The sequence below is a fragment of the Nilaparvata lugens genome, chromosome 2 (genome assembly GCF_014356525.2).
Source record: "Nilaparvata lugens isolate BPH chromosome 2, ASM1435652v1, whole genome shotgun sequence".
NCBI classification, from domain to species: Eukaryota; Metazoa; Arthropoda; class Insecta; order Hemiptera; family Delphacidae; genus Nilaparvata; species Nilaparvata lugens.
This window is the reverse complement of record NC_052505.1, coordinates 58341839-58362981: the sequence shown is the minus strand read 5'-3', so window position 1 is coordinate 58362981 and position 21143 is coordinate 58341839.

Sequence of the window (21143 nt, the reverse complement as noted above, 5' to 3'; positions counted from 1 at the left end):
ACTAACATGTATAACAAAATGGACAATACAAAATCCAACAAACAAATTCCTGAGAAAAAGAGCACAATGAGCCTAGTTTCAGAAAAAATTACAATTTTAACTGAAATAAATTTAATTTCAGACAAATACAAATTGACAAGAAACCTTGCTCTAGAACAAGGCTACAACAAACTAAAGTTGTGCATAGATCAGACCATTCTGAACATGCCAACATTGGACAAATACGAAATTGCTTAAATCCAATGTGTGTGAATTAATCAACAAATTACAAATTTAAATTCATCCCGGTTTGGAGGCCCAGAAATGTTCTGAACAAAGCTCAGGCTAGAGCTACTAGAGGACTGTAATTTACTATTCCAATTATCAAATACTAACAAGGAGCAAAATTTAATCTTCAATTTGAGCCAGGTTATTGGTACAGTTAAACTCTGCATTAATGAACAATAAAAAGAGCAAAAACTCACCAGATTTAATCCAATTTTGTCTACTTGCCCTTCGAAGCCTTTATTAGGTGTTTTGGTCAGATTCGAGGGGTGGAAAGAAATCTGGGAAACGAAAGGTTTGCTTCTGGGCAGCCTTTTCACGTTCAACTTGCAGGCTGGCTCTGTACTATATTCCGAACGAAGCTCAAACTGGATTCTTTATAAATTCAAAACTGATGCAAATTAATTCAATTTAACACTATTTACGCTGTTATATTTATAATTCACACACACAACACTCAAACAATCAATTACTAGAAATTTCCGATGGAAATTACATTACAAAATACAAACTCGGTCTTCACAACAAGACCACGAGACAAGACAAAAAACTAACAAGAACGACTGAACAAGAACAAGATGACTGGGCTAGAAAAGATGGCAAGGCAAACAGCTGGACGATCGACACTAGCGCACAAGCCTGCTACGGGCAGAACTGTAGTCTGGGATTGGCGCTACAATTTGAATGCTCTGGCCGAAACAATTTTACTTTATCAATTTTCTGTTTTTTTCTCTTCAATATTCATATTGATTAAAACTTTTACAATATTTCCATTAATAAATAAATCCTTAGTTTAAATAACGAAATAAACGTTTTGGTAGAGAGTTAGTGGGGAGGATATTTTTTATATTCTTCCCAAAGAATGGACATTGATATGTCCAAAGCTCCGCCAATTTATGTAGATGCATAACAATATGATTATTATCTATAGTTATTATATTACAAATTGCTTTTTCATATAATATACAGTTCAATAGTTATTTTCTTAGTCTATATTATGTAAATTCATCTATAACTTTACTGTATTGTAAGCTATTGTATACAAGTGTATAAGCCAGTATATATTGTAATCTACATAAATAAAGTACTCAATCAATCAATCAATCAATCAATCTCTCTCAGTATGTTATGCTCTATTTCATTTATAGATAGTCATGTCCAATTACATTCAGTCAAGCTCAATTACATTTAGTCACGGTCTATTTGATGATGATTTATAGCAGAGAGAGATATGTGTGAGAGAGAGAGGCAATCTACTGACATTTTCAAGTGAAACAAACTACTGCCAGATTTAAGTGAAATGAATATCTTACTCTCAGATTTAACTGAAACATGTACTTGACAATGTTCCCAAGCACATGCAGAATTGTGGGTTGTACACACAACGAACATTATAATAATAATAATAATAATAAAAGCCTTTATTGATGTTCGAATACATTACAAGCAAGTGCACTTCTAAAACGTTAATATTATTCTGCCGGCGAAATACCCCATGGATTAGATCCGTCTGGGGGAGAGGAGTAAGTAACATGATATTTGATTCGAAAACAAAAAAAGTTGACATTCTTTTTTAGTTCAAAATAAAGAGATAGAGAAAAAAAACTTGAGACTTAACAATACATTTGTGAATTGTCTTTCACGAAGAATTACTTCAGAATACAACTCCTTAACTAATGGAAATCAATATTGCCAAGTCGCCCAACGAAAGCAAAAATGATGTCTGTCCAACTGCTGCCATTCAGGTACTTCAGCTCCTTCCATGTTAGCAAGCCTCTGTTCTGGTTTACGCACAAAGTGAACCACATCCTCTTCTTCTCTCAGTTGCATAGGGAGCGGAGCTTCACTGGATCATTGAATGTCCAATAATTCTTCGATGTCGTTATTTTGCAGGAGCCTGTATCAAATCGCGAGTAGCAGCCTATTTTTTCTTCTTAAATGCTGTAAAGCAACGAATTTGGGTAGACAAAGATCCCTAACCGAAATAGTAATAGGTCTGAAAATAAAGTAACGGGCTAATATCGCCAAATAGATAATAATTAAGATTAGATAGCATCAGCTTGTTCTGGCTAAACGGTACAAAAACCTAAAAGGATTTGAAGGAATTTGTTGCTAATAAATATATTATTATATAAAATATTTTGAAGATTGAGGTTAGGTATATGCATTCAGGGATCGGTGACCTAGAGATCGATCAAATCAAGCAACGTAGAATCTGACCAAAACCCCTTGGCAGAGCTCTATTGCAATCAAACAGTATGCAATGTGAAAAAACACATGATCACGTGGCTAATTATTAGGTAGCATGAAATAAATATTAGTGTATAGAATATTAGCTAACATGTAGAGAGCATAACCAAAAAACCAAATAAAAATAATTAAGTGTATTCAGGAAATAGGAGGTACCAGGCGCATGAATACCGAATAAAATTTGCATGCACCAATAGCACAACGGCAGTTAATCGGCGGCAACTGTAGGCCAATTCAAAAATATTTCTATATATTTATATAAATGTACTGGATTTATGTTGAAACTTTGTATAGTCTATGTTATTGATATGGCTCGAAGGAAAAGAAATTATTAAACACACAACCTAAGTAATAATTTGATATTTTTTGTACAATCTATTTGAACCTAAATGGCGGAGGACAAAGATATTCAAATTTTATGTTAATTTGAAAGTCGGAAGTAAGATTTGTAAAATTGAGAAAGGAGAACCAGCACTCGCCAGCCAAATGCCACCATGAGAGGACCCCAAATATTTTAGAGCGTAGTACCTTGCTAATAAATTGTAAAAGTTAAAGTTAAATCAAATTATTAAATTTCTTAAAAGACTTTGTGATGCTATTGTAAAGCAGAAGTCATTTTCAATTTCAAATAAATTTATAACCCCTTGGAAGAGACGATTCCGGCTACCGTATTCCAGGACCATAAGGAGTTGGATCGACATCGGCGGCTTATAAGAAGATTTTCGACATGTGAGTGATAAATATTGAATTAGTGATGGGCGCCCTAGTGCTTCGAATCTATCTAATAATCAAAGCTAGCTCGTCGAAAGGGTTTTTATTATAAATTAAGAATTTAATAAGAGAAATACTTGTGCAAGTAAAATTAGTATTAAAGGTATTTTATTGAAGAAAAAGATAGATCAATACATTTCAGAAAATTCCATTTGGATCAAAGAAGTATAAAATCTAGGCTATTAAAACACATTCATATGATCTTTAAATTTGCAATATAATTTGCGATAGTTTGTTATAGCTCTAATTCACTAGATGAATGGCTCTACCTATTCCGTCAGGTGCCGAATCTTGCACCCTGAGATAAAATATATTTTCAATACAAAGAAATCTACTAAATACTAGAGAATTTAATATATATATATATATATATATATTTGGATTATTAGTGGCTAATTTATCAAGTTGATCTTAAAGAACCTATTTTTTAATTGAATTGTCCAAGTCGACTAGTATTAACAAGCGCACATCGCAGCTACATGCCAAAGGATGCATATGAATTTTAAGATAAAGGCACATGGTAATGATTCGTGCCATAAATCTAGAATATGAAGTTTAGCCTGTGATATTTTACTGATTTAAATTATTGTTCTATTTTTTATATTATATTTTTATCGCTCTTTATATATTTTTGCCTCGATCTATTGTTTTGCTTATTGTTTCATATATGTATGATATGTTTATGGTGTGCAATTTATTTTTATAATATGATACTTATACTATAGTGTTGAGAATAAAAATAAATTGCACACCATAAACATATCATACATATATGAAACAATAATGCAAAACAATAGATCGAGGCAAAATATATAAAGAGCGATAAAAATATAATATAAAAAATAGAACAATAATTTAAATCAGTAGAATATCACAGGCTAAACTTCATATTCTAGATTTATGGCACGAATCATTACCATGTGCCTTTATCTTAAAATTCATATGCATCCTTTGGCATGTAGCTGCGATGTGCGCTTGTTAATACTAGTCGACTTGGACAATTCAATTAAAAAATAGGTTCTTTAAGATCAACTTGATAAATTAGCCACTAATAATCCAAATATATATATATATATATATATATTAAATTCTCTAGTATTTAGTAGATTTCTTTGTATTGAAAATATATTTTATCTCAGGGTGCAAGATTCGGCACCTGACGGAATAGGTAGAGCCATTCATCTAGTGAATTAGAGCTATAACAAACTATCGCAAATTATATTGCAAATTTAAAGATCATATGAATGTGTTTTAATAGCCTAGATTTTATACTTCTTTGATCCAAATGGAATTTTCTGAAATGTATTGATCTATCTTTTTCTTCAATAAAATACCTTTAATACTAATTTTACTTGCACAAGTATTTCTCTTATTAAATTCTTAATTTATAATAAAAACCCTTTCGACGAGCTAGCTTTGATTATTAGATAGATTCGAAGCACTAGGGCGCCCATCACTAATTCAATATTTATCACTCACATGTCGAAAATCTTCTTATAAGCCGCCGATGTCGATCCAACTCCTTATGGTCCTGGAATACGTAGCCGGAATCGTCTCTTCCAAGGGGTTATAAATTTATTTGAAATTGAAAATGACTTCTGCTTTACAATAGCATCACAAAGTCTTTTAAGAAATTTAATAATTTGATTTAACTTTAACTTTTACAATTTATTAGCAAGGTACTACGCTCTAAAATATTTGGGGTCCTCTCATGGTGGCATTTGGCTGGCGAGTGCTGGTTCTCCTTTCTCAATTTTACAAATCTTACTTCCGACTTTCAAATTAACATAAAATTTGAATATCTTTGTCCTCCACCATTTAGGTTCAAATAGATCGTACAAAAAATATCAAATTATTACTTAGGTTGTGCGTTTAATAATTTCTTTGCCTTCGAGCCATATCGATAACATAGACTATACAAAGTTTCAACATAAATCCAGTACATTTATATAAATATATAGAAATATTTTTGAATTGGCCTACAGTTGCCGCCGATTAACTGCCGTTGTGCTATTGGTGCATGCAAATTTTATTCGGTATTCATGCGCCTGGTACCTCCTATTTCCTGAATACACTTAATTATTTTTATTTGGTTTTTTGGTTATGCTCTCTACATGTTAGCTAATATTCTATACACTAATATTTATTTCATGCTACCTAATAATTAGCCACGTGATCATGTGTTTTTTCACATTGCATACTGTTTGATTGCAATAGAGCTCTGCCAAGGGGTTTTGGTCAGATTCTACGTTGCTTGATTTGATCGATCTCTAGGTCACCGATCCCTGAATGCATATACCTAACCTCAATCTTCAAAATATTTTATATAATAATATATTTATTAGCAACAAATTCCTTCAAATCCTTTTAGGTTTTTGTACCGTTTAGCCAGAACAAGCTGATGCTATCTAATCTTAATTATTATCTATTTGATGATGATTTATAGCAGAGAGAGATATGTGTGAGAGAGAGAGGCAATCTACTGACATTTTCAAGTGAAACAAACTTCTGCCAGATTTAAGTGAAATGAATATCTTACTCTCAGATTTAACTGAAACATGTACTTGACAATGTTCTCAAGCACATGCAGAATTGTGGGTTGTACACACAACGAACATTATATTTTTAATGTTTCCTCAATCATAACCAATGCATAGAATGAACTAGTATATCCAAATACACACATTAGTTTTGAATTAGACATATATCTTTAAACTCTGTAGAGAGTGATCTATGATCTTCTACATTTTTTATCAGCAATGTCATATAAGCATTTCCAGAGATCATTAGAATTATTAACAATAGCTAATGATTCATCATTATTTGAACAACCATAATGCAAATGTCTGGTTTCTAGTATATCGAGTAATTCAAAAATTTCAGATAAAATTGGAAAGTGGAGATTTTCTGTTTTTGTTAATGCAAGATCGCTCACCTCATCACCTATTGAAAATTTAATATTCTTTGCAATTAGATCAAATTCATTGAATGAAATTGACATCAAGAGACAAGATAGTTTCTTAAACTTTGAAAAGCTATAACAATCAACCATATTTTCCAGTTGAGTGTATGTACAGGTAAAACGTGATAAGAACCTGTTTGAATGAACTTGTATCTGCACACTATACTACACACTCCTATAAATAGAATTGAGCTTCAACGCATGTGAGATCTTCACAGCTCAACTAACAAAGCTTACTGAACGATTGAACCTAGACATTGCAGGTACAATGGAAATGAAAAGAATCGAGTATACACTAGAAATTTATTAACACAATTCACTACAATTGTTCATCACTTCCTCTTCAATTTTTATCAGTTTACCCACTCACAGAGAGTGTATGGGGTCTGTAATAGCATAGATAATCATTTATATTGTTCAAATTCACTGTGTTTAAGAAAATGTCTTTTAGTTGTTTCACCAAATGATGATTCTCATGAGTAGAATGTTTAATTGCAATTTCACAAGCATCATACCAATCAATACACTGTTCTACCCTCATTTCCAATTCACTATCAGCTTGCATCCACTTGCACGCATCCATGATGAGCGAATGAAGAAACTATACATATGTCGGTACTAATATAGAGAAATTGAATGGCTCATGTCCCTTCCCACCAATGCAACATACGCGAGCATTATGATATCTCAATGCTTGCATACAATAAACACATTGAATTTCTTGTCCGTTATAGAAAAAGCCATATCTTGCAAAGTTTTTCTTTTCTGTATTTGAATAGAATTGACATTTTTTCATGCTAAGCATTCTATTGTTTTCACACATGAAATTTGGAGCTGAGTCCATATTTTTCATTATCAATGAATTATAATGAAGAGCGGCGAAGAGGGCACATCGCCCACTCAGATTGCGATGATGAATTTCACAGGCATTATAACACCATGTACTTGTAAAGTAGTTAAAATTTGGTTTCTCAATTTCATCCAGTAAACAACATATGTTTTTGTGTAACCTTCTAAGAAACTTTGTTTTCTCTGTGCCTTTTGTGTAGATTTTATCATATCCTTCAAGATAAGATATTAATAATTTGTCTATAAATAAAATGACCATCTTCCCAGCGTATTTTGTGATAATTGTTCTCTGCCCATGTTGCTTGCTTACACAATTTGGCATTCAATTCCGACTTTGCAAATGGCGACTTGGAATGCAACACAACAAAGCTATTTACCTGATCTACGATTTTGATTTCTTTCACGATAATTTGATTAGAATTTCCCTTGAACCAATGCATGTTGACTGTTGCAAATTTTTTACAGGAGAGAGTTTCTTCCTTCTGTTTGATGACGTGCTCTGTTTTCTTCTCCTCCTCCATTGTCCTCCTTTGTCCTCCATTCTCCTCCTCCTTTGTCCTCCGTTCTCCTCCTCCTCCTCCTCCTGTGGTTTAGGTGTACTACATCTTGATTGATAGTAGAAGAAGTCTTGTTCGGCATCAAGATCACACTGTATCCCTATAGATCGTGTTTTCTTCTCAGAATCAGAAGACATTATAGGTGTACTACATCTTGAGTCATAGTAGATGCTGACCTCCTCCTTCTTATCAAGATCACACTGTATCCCGATAGAGTGTGTTTTCTTCTCAGAATTAGAAGACATTGTAGATGTTAACTGATCAAAGCTAAAACCTCAAATGAGTAAAATTTGAAAAATGCAATACTTATATAGTTTGTGCTCTATCGAGAAATTACTGAACTCCCTTCACCATGGAAGTAAGAGGAGTGTACTCCATGATACAATCACTGATTAAAATGCAATAAGCAGAAGTATTTGGGGGCACAGCTTCCTTAAATTCCATATCTATCCTAATATCTGTGGAGGATTTCAAATGAGAAGATTTATGTGAACAGTCAATTACAATCAGGGGTGTTTTAGTACAAAATGTGTCAAAATCAATCTCTGTTCCAAGCTTACTATTGATACTATGGTTATAGTACGCCAACGCAAAATCCAAAAACATACGGTACATCAATTCTTGTTTACCAAGGAGGTTTTCATAAGGAAAATAGTCAGAGTTCAAGTAGACCTTTGCATTTTGAAGATTACAACTATCAAATTCCGAGATTGATTCATTAATTTTATTCTTACAATCTGTTTGAAACGCTAAAACAACGTACTTCGGTGTGTTGAGATGGGATGCAGTTTTTACTGCCCAAGAATGAACAGTGCTATTTTGTAAATTTGGTAATTCTGAAATCTCCCAATGACAAAAGCTCAGCTCCAGCGGTGTATCAGCATCGAGCAATCTCAAAAATTTCAACCTCACATGATCTTCTAAAGTAATATAGGGAATTCTCCATTGAAGCTTCGTTATTTTTATATTAACGTTTGTTGCTTCTGTAGACTCGTTGCAATTGAGATCTGTTGGTGATCTTAATAATACAAGTTCTTGTTTCAAGTTTAAAATTATTCTTTGAAAGTCTTCAAAAAATGGTAAAACTAATTTAAGAGGTACACAGAATGTAAACTTATTATCTTTTAGTGTATATCCTGCTCTGTCAAACCCAGCCAAGTGATATGTGTTTTATCGAACATATTTTTCACTAGTATAGCTTTATTTGTTGATGTTAATCCAATTAGTCTTGATTTAGAAATTTGTTGTCCAGCCAATTCATATCGAATTTCATCAAAGAGATTTCCAATGAGGTTACTGGATAATATATACTTAGCTTCTATCGGATCATCCCCGGCCTTTACAGCTGGTTTTGTACACTTCACCTCCCCCTCAATAAATATAAATGATTTGCATGGAAGACTGTACCGATCCATAGAAGCCACATAGATGCGAGCTTCATCTGAGGGTTTAATTTCTTGACCCGAATATACTGTATGAGTATGGAACTGAAATTTAGTAATATCATTATAGAACTCGAGTTGAGATTCAACATCGAGAATTTCACTAATTGCTGCACCATACATGACGCCAATCTACTATAAATCCCAACTTTTCCAATATTCTCGCACTTTTCGGTGATATAGCACGTAGCTTTTCAGGTGTTGACTCTATCATTTTCGAGTCTCTTATGAGCTTCTGTGAGCAAATGCTAGTGTGAGGTTTGAAAATGAGGAATCCCATTTCAAGTTCTTTGTTTTTCACAAATGTGAAGTTCAAATGTAATTATATCTTCCCGGAAATCAATAAACAATCCTTCTTGATTGGTTACCTTTACATTAATGCTTTGAATTCTATGTGTTTTAAAGGCATATACATTATCGCATTAGGCATTTCATTTATCAAATACCCACTAGGTACTCTAGGTGAAAACTCGTATATAATATGTTTCTGTTTGCCATTAGAGTAACTCCCACAGGCTATATTGCACTCAACTACAATAGAGTCAATATTTGTTATGCTAACTAAATGCTGAGAATAATACCATTTATTCGGTTGTCATATAACATTATCAAAACCAAGCATTTTTCCTATTGAAGTAGATGATGTAAAGTCAATAGGCTTATCAGAACGAATTTTGAGCTTCATAGTATTTGTGTTAGCTCTTATATTAAGTTTCTTTTCGTCACTATTCAATTTAGTCTTTAAAGCTAATATAATGTCATCAACTCCATACACACCTGTATCAAGATCAATTGATTTATCACCATATTTGAAGCAAGAATTTTTACCTTTTATAACATTTGCAATGCTATTGTAAGTACAGAAATTAATCAATCCAATTTCCCATTCTTTATTTTTATCCAAATCAAGAATTTCTTGCAAATGTTCATAGAGGTCACTTGATCTAGATCATAATGTAATAACAACCATCTTATCTGTATTCGGTAAAAATACTAGATTACAACTGGTTCGCAAAAAACAAGAGCATAAGGAGTCCACATATATTTGTATGTAATGGTTGCATGTGCTCAACATTGTAAAAAATATTGACACCTGTTTCTCTTTTCCAATATTTATTCAATTCATAAGGTGGTTGTAAATTACCAATTGGATCAAAATAGTAAACATTTGATCCCCATTTCTTATAATCAACTCAGTGTGTACCATGTCCAGATTGAGTGTCTAAATTAACAATACAATTCACATTTTTTAGAATTTTATTAGGTAATGTATCTATCATGTATACACCTCGTAGGGGAATTTGTAATAATTTACACCGTTCTATTAGATCGTGATTAGACAATTCACCATCGATATTCATTTTTTCACTTTCTTTGTCTTTCTATGTTTTTTAACTCCTTTTTTACTTTCTTTCTTTGGGAATAAACTCACACTATATGGTGAGGAGGAGGAGGAGGGGTTGGGGCCAATCAAAATATGACCACCAGTCGTGATTGGAGGGTATGGTTTCAAATAGTAACCTCTACCTGCAATATGCTGTTTCAACTGAGCAATAGCTTTTTTCCTTACCGACATGCTATGAGTTTTCCTAACACTTGTGCTCTTCTTCTTCTTCTTCTTGTTTCTCAAACCACCGCCAAACGCTGCTTTAGCTTTCATCACGTTTGTGACAAGATAACTAAGTGCTTTTTCACTAAGAGATGTTTTTGGATCTTTGAATATCTCCCATTCAGTGTTTGCAAGAGCTCTGTCTGCAATTGCTGGCGACTTATTATCACTATTTTGAGTATATGCTATATCATGTACCTTACAGGCTCTATCCAATGAATTTATACCTTGATCACCTCCCTTTAACCTTTCATTAACCTTGGTGCCAGGTCCGCACCACTGATAGCCGGGGAAGTGAGATTGAATGGGGGATGCATTTATCAATTTATTTATAATAGTTGATGTAATGTCCCCCGCAGTACCCGCTATACCTTTGACAATTTTGCTAGCCAAACTCAAGATTCCTCTCCCTCATTTCCTAGAAGATAACTTTCTTCTACATACCATTTTTAATTACCTTTCAACTCAATAGTTGAACATCGACTGAGACTGAGGTTAATTAATCAAACACTTAACCTCAATTGAGAGACAAAGAAATTGTCTCACTAAGTGCTTTATATATTACTACAAAGTTGGTATGTTTTAATCAATGGGGAATACAATTTTCTGTCATCAAGTGTCTCATTAACACACTTGTTGAGTATGTTGTAAGTTTTGTAGAAATTGCAAAGAATTGAATGTTCATCAATCATAAATCTATACCAATGTCTTGGACTAACATCGAGAGAAGCATCTGATGAATTGACACATGATTTGATATAAAATAATGTATGATTTCTTACTAGCAGAGATTCCTGCATCAATTGAGGTATTTCCAAATCCACAATCTTATTTCGTACATTTTGTATAGATTCCAATATTCTCTTACTATCATTTTGCATTGAATCATATTTTTTCAAAGCAATATGGGAAAGTAATAGTATATTCACACAACATATTATAAAGAGAAGAACAAATACTATTCTCCATGCGATTATCTTCATTGCACAACTTCTCCCTTCAAGTGTTGTAAGCATATTGATAAAAATAGATTGCAATATCTATAGTGAGTGTATAGCGCTAACAGATGGAAGAGAATGCCGCAACAAGGTTGAGACCAACATGTGGTGCATGCACGTGCGCGCAGCAGCAACTATAAAATAGCTTCTCTTGTGACCGTACACTCATTGACTGCATAGTTACAAGAACATTACTATTCTTACATGAACAGTGTACTATTCTACATTCATTGAGTGCTCAGTTACAAGAGGATATATTCTTGCATGAACAGTGTACTATTCTACATCTTCTTTGACACAACAAACAGGTGAGAATTAAAAACAATTTTTACAAAAACAATATTACAATTTATTATTAATCACTACAATATTTACATTATATACTACTACTACTTGTAAAGCATCTCACCACAACATGGTATGACAATAAGATTGTTAAATCTTAACATTCTTAATGTCAGTTCATGTAGCAGTGACATGCTTCACCACTATTGCTAAATTTTTACAATTGGCATTGAATTTGACAACTTTTATCGGTGAAATTGTGGATGAAAATCTCTGAGGTAGATATACCTCAGTGGTTTTCTTTGTAGATGCAATGTTTATTTTTTATATGATTCTTCTCCCATGGTGGTTTGTTTCTTCACGAGTAGAGATAATATTATGCGGGACATCTTCCACCAGCTCGCGGAGAGGCATCCACTGTTTAGCTGGCGGTCTATTGATGATTGAAACAAAATCATCGTGATCATCATCATCCTGCACCACCTCCTCTAGTAGCGGAAGCGATGGAGGAGTTCTCAGCTTCATATGCATGTTGTTTCTGTTAAATAAAAATAAATCTATGATTAGTAACTTATTATAATTTGTTTCAGATTATCAACTACTTGTGATCAACAGATTATTGTCATAATCTCAACTTGATATCGTCAGATTGACAAGACATTCTCTACACAAAGTGAGTTATAACTGATATTGGAATGATTCGAATAAATAATATTTCTTGCTTCATATTGCAGAATCCAATATTGATGCATCAAATGCATACATCAGATTAATAAGCAAGCTCTTTCAATGTACATTGCAACAAATAACTATCAACTGAATCAGTAATTTTCTTAACACATCACGTCAATCATATTCTATTATTTTATAGCAAAAAATAGTATGCATGCATGATTAGTACAAATAATTTCATAGCATAATTTAAATAATATGTATGATCAGTGCAATGTAAGCATCATAATAATGATCATGAAATCAAAATATCCATTTTATCCAATTTTTGACTGAAGTCTAATCAATTCAACTAGTAAACTTGATCGGTTCAATTTCAAAAAGTAATCATTATAATATTCATGGATTCAAAATATACACATCTTATTCAATTCTCAACTGGACTCTAATCATTTAATATCACATTGTGAATGCATGTAATACAAAGACATCTATTGGAAATTAGTTTTTCTCAGTAAAGTGAGAAATTTATTAGATAGTAACATGCATTCAACCTAATCACTTCAAATAATTATATTTCTTGATTTCATAAAACAACATAGAAGTTGCTCAATTCAAATGAACATATCAATTTCAATGTAATCATCATATTCATGAACTCAGATATACATCTCATTAAATTTTTAACTGAACTCTAAAGTTGAATAGTTCCATTTCCTATATTACAATTCGTTATCAAGAAATAATTCTTGTTTGAAATTGTCTTTCAAATCTAATCAGATTCATCACTTTCTCATAAGGATTTTCAATAATATATTCGCAATATACACATTGCAGATATGATCTCTCATGTAAAAAATATCCATTTATTGCAAAATAGTCTGCTCTATTAATAAATACCGAGAGCTTGAATGGTTCTGGACGATGGAAAGTTGAAACTCATTCTTCATATTGTCGTAGAATATTATTATCAAAATTCTCCTCTTCACATGAAATATTATCTTCTTTGTGCCATCCACAATTTGGACTGCATCGCTCATGTTCCTTACTAGGATCGTCTGTTGACAACCAATTTTCTAAATATACTGAACAAAACACACATTGAACAACGTCAGGTGCTCGCACAAATTTAAAACCCTGTTTAGCCATATTTTGAGGTGACAACAGATTGGATTCTAATTTCCAATGATTATCAAATGTTAATAACCTCAATCGTTCGTACATGAAAATCTGATCCTGAGATATCATTTTTGCACTGTACTTGCAGCTTGTCAAATCACAACTGATTTTTAGGTTAATGTTTACTTGTTTTTATATCTAATTCTATGCCATAGTAATATATTCTTTGTTTGTTTTCAGCACCCCGCTAGTAGCAGAGATGGAGCACAGCAGAGAACGCAGGGTTAGAGGCATGAGTTCCCGCGCAATTCGCCATTGCATTTTCTTCGAAAACGTAACACCTGACATTGAAAATGTGCTTGAAAACTCAAAAGCTTGTGTTTTTGAGATAATAAGAGAACATGCTGCACGTTTCGAGGGAAATGTGAAATGGTTCTTAGTATTAAATGTATTATTGTATTAGATGGTAGTTTTAGAATCAGAGGGATCCAAAGCTGTTTCATCCATTGTGAATCTACATAGCTACTCGGCCATAGGCTTGAACGTCTTGGAGATTTATGATGAATTGAATGAACATTTTATGTTAGCGGTTAGGAGAATTTTAAGTTCATTCGATAACTTTGTTCGATTTGGGAGTGGGTGGGTGTTGAAGAAGATTGACTCGCTTGATGTAAATGTGATTAGATATAATCCAATATACACAAGCAGTTATATTCAAACACCCCAGTTCATCAACAATAAGAAATGTGTTATCAATGTCAAAAATCTTTCTGATAAAAAGTGTTTTCTGTGGAGTGTTCTAGCCTATTTTCACCAGAAACCAAATAGGCAGACATTAACGGTGGAATATTTGAGCAAATTTGCTCACAGGCTGAACACTCGCAGAGTTAATTTCCCAACCACCGATTGCGACATAGAGAAATTTGAAATTCCTTATACAGACATCGCATTTCATGTTATAACATATGACAACAAAAAGTTTTTCCCCTATCGGAGAAGCATATTCTGTATGTGTAAATACCAAATTAATCTTTTAATGTTGAGAGGCGATACAGGGAAAACACATTTTTGTTTAATTAACACCGCGAACAGGAAAAATGGATTGTCACGTCTTCTTTCTCACCTTTCAAAAGCTAAAGCACAAGTAGATGAGGTAGATGTTTGTAATTTCTGCTTTCACAGATTTACAACAAACAAATCTAAAAATTGTGATGGGAAAGCAAATTTGATGAGACATCTAGAGCTTTGTTCAAAGTTCCAGTCTCAGAGAACTTTGTACCCAAAACAAGGTGAGACAATCAAATTTTAAAAACTTGGTTCGACTTTGAAGAAAAAGTATACAATCTACGCGGATTTGGAAACATTTGTTGTGAATATGCACGGTAATGAATATGATTGTGAGGATGTACCTATCATCAGAAGTTACACCAAGAAAACGGCATGTCATATTCCGTGTGGGTATTGTTTTGTCATAATTGATGTGGATGGAGATATCGCATATGGCCCAGTACTCTATAGATCAAGTAATATCAATGAAAAGATCATGGAGAAATTTCTCAAGGAAATAATCGAACTGAGCAATTTATTGAGTGTGGATATAAAATGCAAAATTCTGATGTAGCATTTAAGTGAGCGTCAGCAACGCGAATTTCAAAACACTGATAAGTGCAGCCTTTGTGATGAAGTTTTTACCGAAACAGACACAAATGTACGCCATCATGCACATGAAAATGGAAAGTTTTTGTGTGCTGCTCATGTGTCATGTAATTTAAATACTCGAACTGACGATACAATTAGCTGTTACTTCCATAATTTTAGCAGATTTGACAGCCATTTTATTCTAAAAGCTCTCGGAAAATGTAAAAAAGAAATTTCCTGTATCCCCAATACATCAGAAAGATTTTTGACATTGACAGTGGGAAAAATTAAGTTCTTAGATTCATATAAATTTATGAATGAATCCTTAGAAGTATTAGTGTGCAACTTGGTAGATAGTACAGATATGGAATCAAAGTTCAAACATCTGTTCTCAGTATTTAATGACCCCCATCTCAAACATAGGCAACTCTTGTTAAAAAAAGGAGTATATCCCTATTCGTACATATCTTGCCCTGAAAAATTCGCTGAGACTTCTCTCCCTCCGATAGAATGTTTTTATAACGATCTTAACAATACACCCCTCTCCCCCAAAGAATATGAGCACACACAAAGAGTGTTCTTAACATTCAAGTTGAAATCTCTCGGCGAGTATCATGATTTCTATCTGTGCCTGGATGTCATGCTATTAGTTGAGGTTTTCGAAGAAATGAGGTCAACGCTTTTTAGGTCATATGGCCTCGATGTGACTCATTTTCTTTCGCTTGCTCATTACACTTGGAATTGTATGTTAAAGTTCACCCCGGTTGAACTGCAATTGATTAGCGATCCCGATATACATCTAATGTTTGAATCAGGAATGTGCGGTGGTGTTTCGTTTATTGGCAAGCGTTATTGTGGAACCAATAACAAACACATCCCTGACACATACGATCCCGCAAAACCAAGTAACTATTTGCTTTATATAGATTGTAATTCTTTGTATGCCCACTCTATGAATCAATTCTTATCTTATGGAAATTTCAAGTTCCTCTCAGAGGAAGAAATCCATGCTCTTGACTTTACAAATTTGGAGAGTGAATCAGAAACTGGTTATGTAATTGAATGTGATCTCAAGTACCCCCAGGAGTTACATGATATGCATGCCAATTTCCCTCTTGCTCCACTTCATCAAATTCCTCCTAGCGAATTGTTCTCTGAGTACCAAACCAATGAGAACAGTCAAACTCTGACTAAAAAACTCATGAGCACACTTTTTGATCAAGAGAGGTACATTGTTTATTACATGAATTTGAAGCTGTACCTTCAACTCGGATTGCAATTAACAAAAGTACATCGCATCATTAGCTTTTCCCAATCGCCTTGGTTGAAGAACTACATTGAGTTCAATACCTGTAATAGGCAAGCCGCAAAAAATAAATTTGAAGTCTCATTCTTCAAACAAATGTCTAATCTTTGTTATGGAAAATTGATTCAGGGAAATCGGCATCAATGTAATGTTCAAATTATCACAGACACCAAGTGTCTAGATAATTACATTTCAAATCCCCTATGTAAACGCTGGCAGATAATAAGTTCGGATGTGATTGCAGTTTTCTCATGTAAGCTGGAACTAAAAATGAATTGGCCAATCTATTCAGGTTTCTGCATCCTGGATTTGAGTAAACTACACATGTATGATTTTTTCTACTGTAAATTGCAAAAAATCATACCATGGCAACGCATCCAGCTTTGTATGACTGATACAGATAGCTTCCTCCTATCGTTGGAGACACCCGATGTCTACCAATTGATAAGAGAAAATCTAGAACTGTTTGACACTTCAAATTACCCAGCTGAGCACGAATGCTTCTCCAATGAGAGGAATAAAGTTGTAGGGAAATTTAAGGACGAGGCAGGTTCACTTCCTTTAAAATATTTTCTGGGATTACGGGTGAAATTGTATTCATATCTTGTAAATAATGAGAAGGAGGAAACTGTAAATAAGTGTGTAGCAAAAGGTGTGAAGACACATGTAAAAAATAGAAAACTTAGTTTTGACTTGTATAAGAAATGTTTGATTGAACGATGCTAACATATAGAAAAATGTAATATGTTGAGATCCTTCAATCATAACATACATCAAATTGAATGCGCAAAGGTTTGTTTAAGCCCGTTGGATGACAAGCGCTCTATTGCAGAGAACGGAATCGATACATTACCATTTGGTCACTACAAAATAGCAAACTGATTGCACAGATCAGTGTGTGTGTAACGAGGTAGTGACCAACACATCAAATTCTGTTTCATGTGTGTCTTCACACAAGGAAGAAGAAAAAGAATGAGAAATATTAGAGCAAAATTAGCAGCAGAGCTTCACTCTGCTGCACGTGTAAATTACCCCACATGTAGATATGAGTTGAAGAATGAGAACGATTTATATCAATCAGATCTGATTGAGATGGGTAGCTTATCTAAATTCAATAAAGGATATCATTATATTTTAGTTGTTTTTAATTGTTTTACTAAGTACGCTTATTGTATACCTTTAAAGAATAAGACTGCACGGAGTGTTAATAATGCACTCGAACCCATTATTCGTAAGAATAAACATATGCGTTTTTTCCAGACAGATGGAGGGAAGGAGTATTTCAATAAGCATATGAAAGATTTGTTAGATAAGTATAATATCAAGCATTATTGTGTTTTTACTGATAAGAAAGCTAGTATCGCTGAGAGATTTAATCATACAATAAAATCAAAAATATATCAATCTTCAACTGAACATGGGAGTAAAAACTGGGTTAATAACTTACAAAATATTGTAGATGATTATAACAATACAGTACACAGTTCCATTGGAATGCGACCTGAAGATGTAACTAAAAAACATCGTAAACGCATTTTAGAATCACTAAACTCTGCATTTAATAGACAATTCAAATTAAAAGTGTTGAAACCAAAATATAAGCTAGGTGATATTGTGAGAATTTCTAAAAAGAAACAGATATTTGATAAAAACTATCTAATGAATTGGTCACCCAAATATTTCTGAATTGTGAGCATACATCCCACAAGACCTATCACTTACTCATTAGAAGATCTTAGTGGTGAGATAATACAGGGTAGGTTTTATCAAGAAGAAATTAAAAAAACACATTTGAATGAATCTGAGAGAGATGTTTATTTGATACAAAAAATATTGAGATGAGATAAGGATAAGTTGCTTGTGAAATGGATTGGATTTCCACAACCATCATTCATAAATCGAGAGAACTTATTAGAGTAAGATTGTAAATAATCAGAGTAAGATCATATGCTGTAAATAATGTACATTGTATAATTATCTATCCACATTTGTTGTAAATAATTAGAGTAAGATCATATGATGTAAATAATGTACATTGTATAATTATCTGTCCACATATGTTGTAAATAATTAGAGTGAGATCATATAATGTAAATAATGTACATTGTATAATTATCTATCCACATCTGTTGTGGATAATCATTGTAATATTCTTTACATTGTGTGTGTGTTTTTTAAATAAAAACAACTTGAATTGAATGTTCGCTCTTTCATTTCTTATTTTGTCATAGAGAATTGTGAAGTAGTAGCATGTGGCACATGTCTGGATGTTGAATGGGTGAGTACATGTATGTGTGTCACCTAGAAACGCTTCATTAGCGAGTGAACCAGACACATGAAACAGTTTGTTCTGTTTGTATATCTCACTTTCTCAACATGAACAAACTTGTCATTGTAAATTTCGATAAGTTAATTGCACAAGAGGGAAAGCCTGTATGGTGTAAGAATGGGGCATTGATACCACATAACGCTAGAATTCTCATTGTGGGCCCATCTGCATGCGGTAAAACGAATTTATTGTTCAACTTGATTTTTTCCAAAAATGGATTGAGATTTAAACATATTTATTTAAATACTAAAAGTCAATATCAAGATAAGTACTTGTTTTTAAGAGAAGTCTTTTCAAAAATGAAATGTATTGAATTTCATGTGAATGATATTCCCGATAGCATTCCACATCCAAACAATATACCACAATATTCTCTAGTTATATTTGACGATTCACAACTAAGTCACACACCTCAAATAAGGGATTATTTTACGATGGGTAGACATTGTAATATTGATAAAGCATATTTAATTCAAAGTTATGGTGCAACACAAAAACATTTCACCAGAGATAATGCAAATATGATTGTTATATTCAAAATTGATCAATTATCACTCAAATTAATACATAGAGACTATGTGGGTGAAGATATTTGCTTCAGAGATTTCAGTAAATTGTGTTCAAATGTGTGGAATTCTAAGAAGCATAGTTTTCTTACTATTATGACTGAATGTGTAGCTAATAGTGGAAAATATAGGCAGGGTCTTGATAACTTTATTGACATTCAGTAGAGAGTGAGTAGCAGTGAAAGAATGAGGATGTCTCGTAGAAGACAAAACGCTAGCGTTGCTCTAATTGATAAGATTAAGAAATTGAGGAAAGTTATTAGAGACAAACATAGAAGCATTGTACATTTTGAAAAGCAATCTGATGATTACAGAGAAAAACTTTTTAAACCGATTATCACACCTCTAGTTGAAATGGGGAAAACTAAATCTTCTCAACAATCCGATCAGAGTTTTATACCAAAAAAGGAGGAACAAGAAGAAGAAGAAGATGAAGACGAAGAAAGTATGGATCTAGTAGAAAAACATGATGATATTAGTGAAACAATAGAAGTTGCATCACCATCAGCAGCTGAAAAAGATCTAAGCATGAACGATTCAAGTATATTTAATTCAACTAGGCTTGAGAGTGATACAAGCAGCAAAATAAAGGAGATAAAGAATCAAGTGCTTGCACAATATTTGTAAACATTTCATAGTGAAAAATTGGATAACTCGATTCCCTATGGAATTTCCTATGATTCTGACCGAAAATTATATTTTATGGGTGAGATGGTTGTTAGCTTTGATAACTACTTCTTTTATATTGATAACGAAAAATTCCAAATTACACATGGTCTATTAGAACTTGTAAAGTATTAAATCTGGGTAGATAAAAATCCCTAACAGAAACAGTACTAGGTCTGAAAATAAAGTAACTGGCTAATATCGCCAAATAGATAATAACTAAGATTAGATAGCATCAGCTTGTTCTGGCTAAATGGTACAAAAACCTAAAAAGGATTTGAAGGAATTTTATTGCTCATAAATAGATTATTATATAAAATATTTGAAGATTGAGGTTATGTACATGTATTCACGGATCGGTGACCTAGAGATCGATCAAACCGAGAAACGTAGAATCTGACCAAAACCCCTTGGCAGAGCTCTATTGCAATCAAACGGTGTGCAATGTGAAAAAACACCTGATCACGTGGCTAATTATTAAGTAGCATGGAATTAATATTAATGTATAGAATATTAGCTAGCATGTAAAGAGCATAAATAAAAAACCAAATAAAAATAATTTAATGTATTCAGGAAATAAGAGGTACCAGGCGCATGAATACCGAATAAAATTTGCATGCACCAATAGTAAAACGGCAGTTAATAGGCGGCAATTGTAGGCCAATTCAAAAATATTTATATATTTCTATAAATGTTCGGAATCTATGTTGAATTGTTATATAGTCTATGTTATCGATATGGCTCGAAAGCAAAGAAATTATTAATCATACAATCTAAGTAATATTTTGGTATTTTTTGTAAGATCTATTTGAACCTAAATGGCGGAGGACTAAGATATTTAAATTTTATGCTAATTTGAA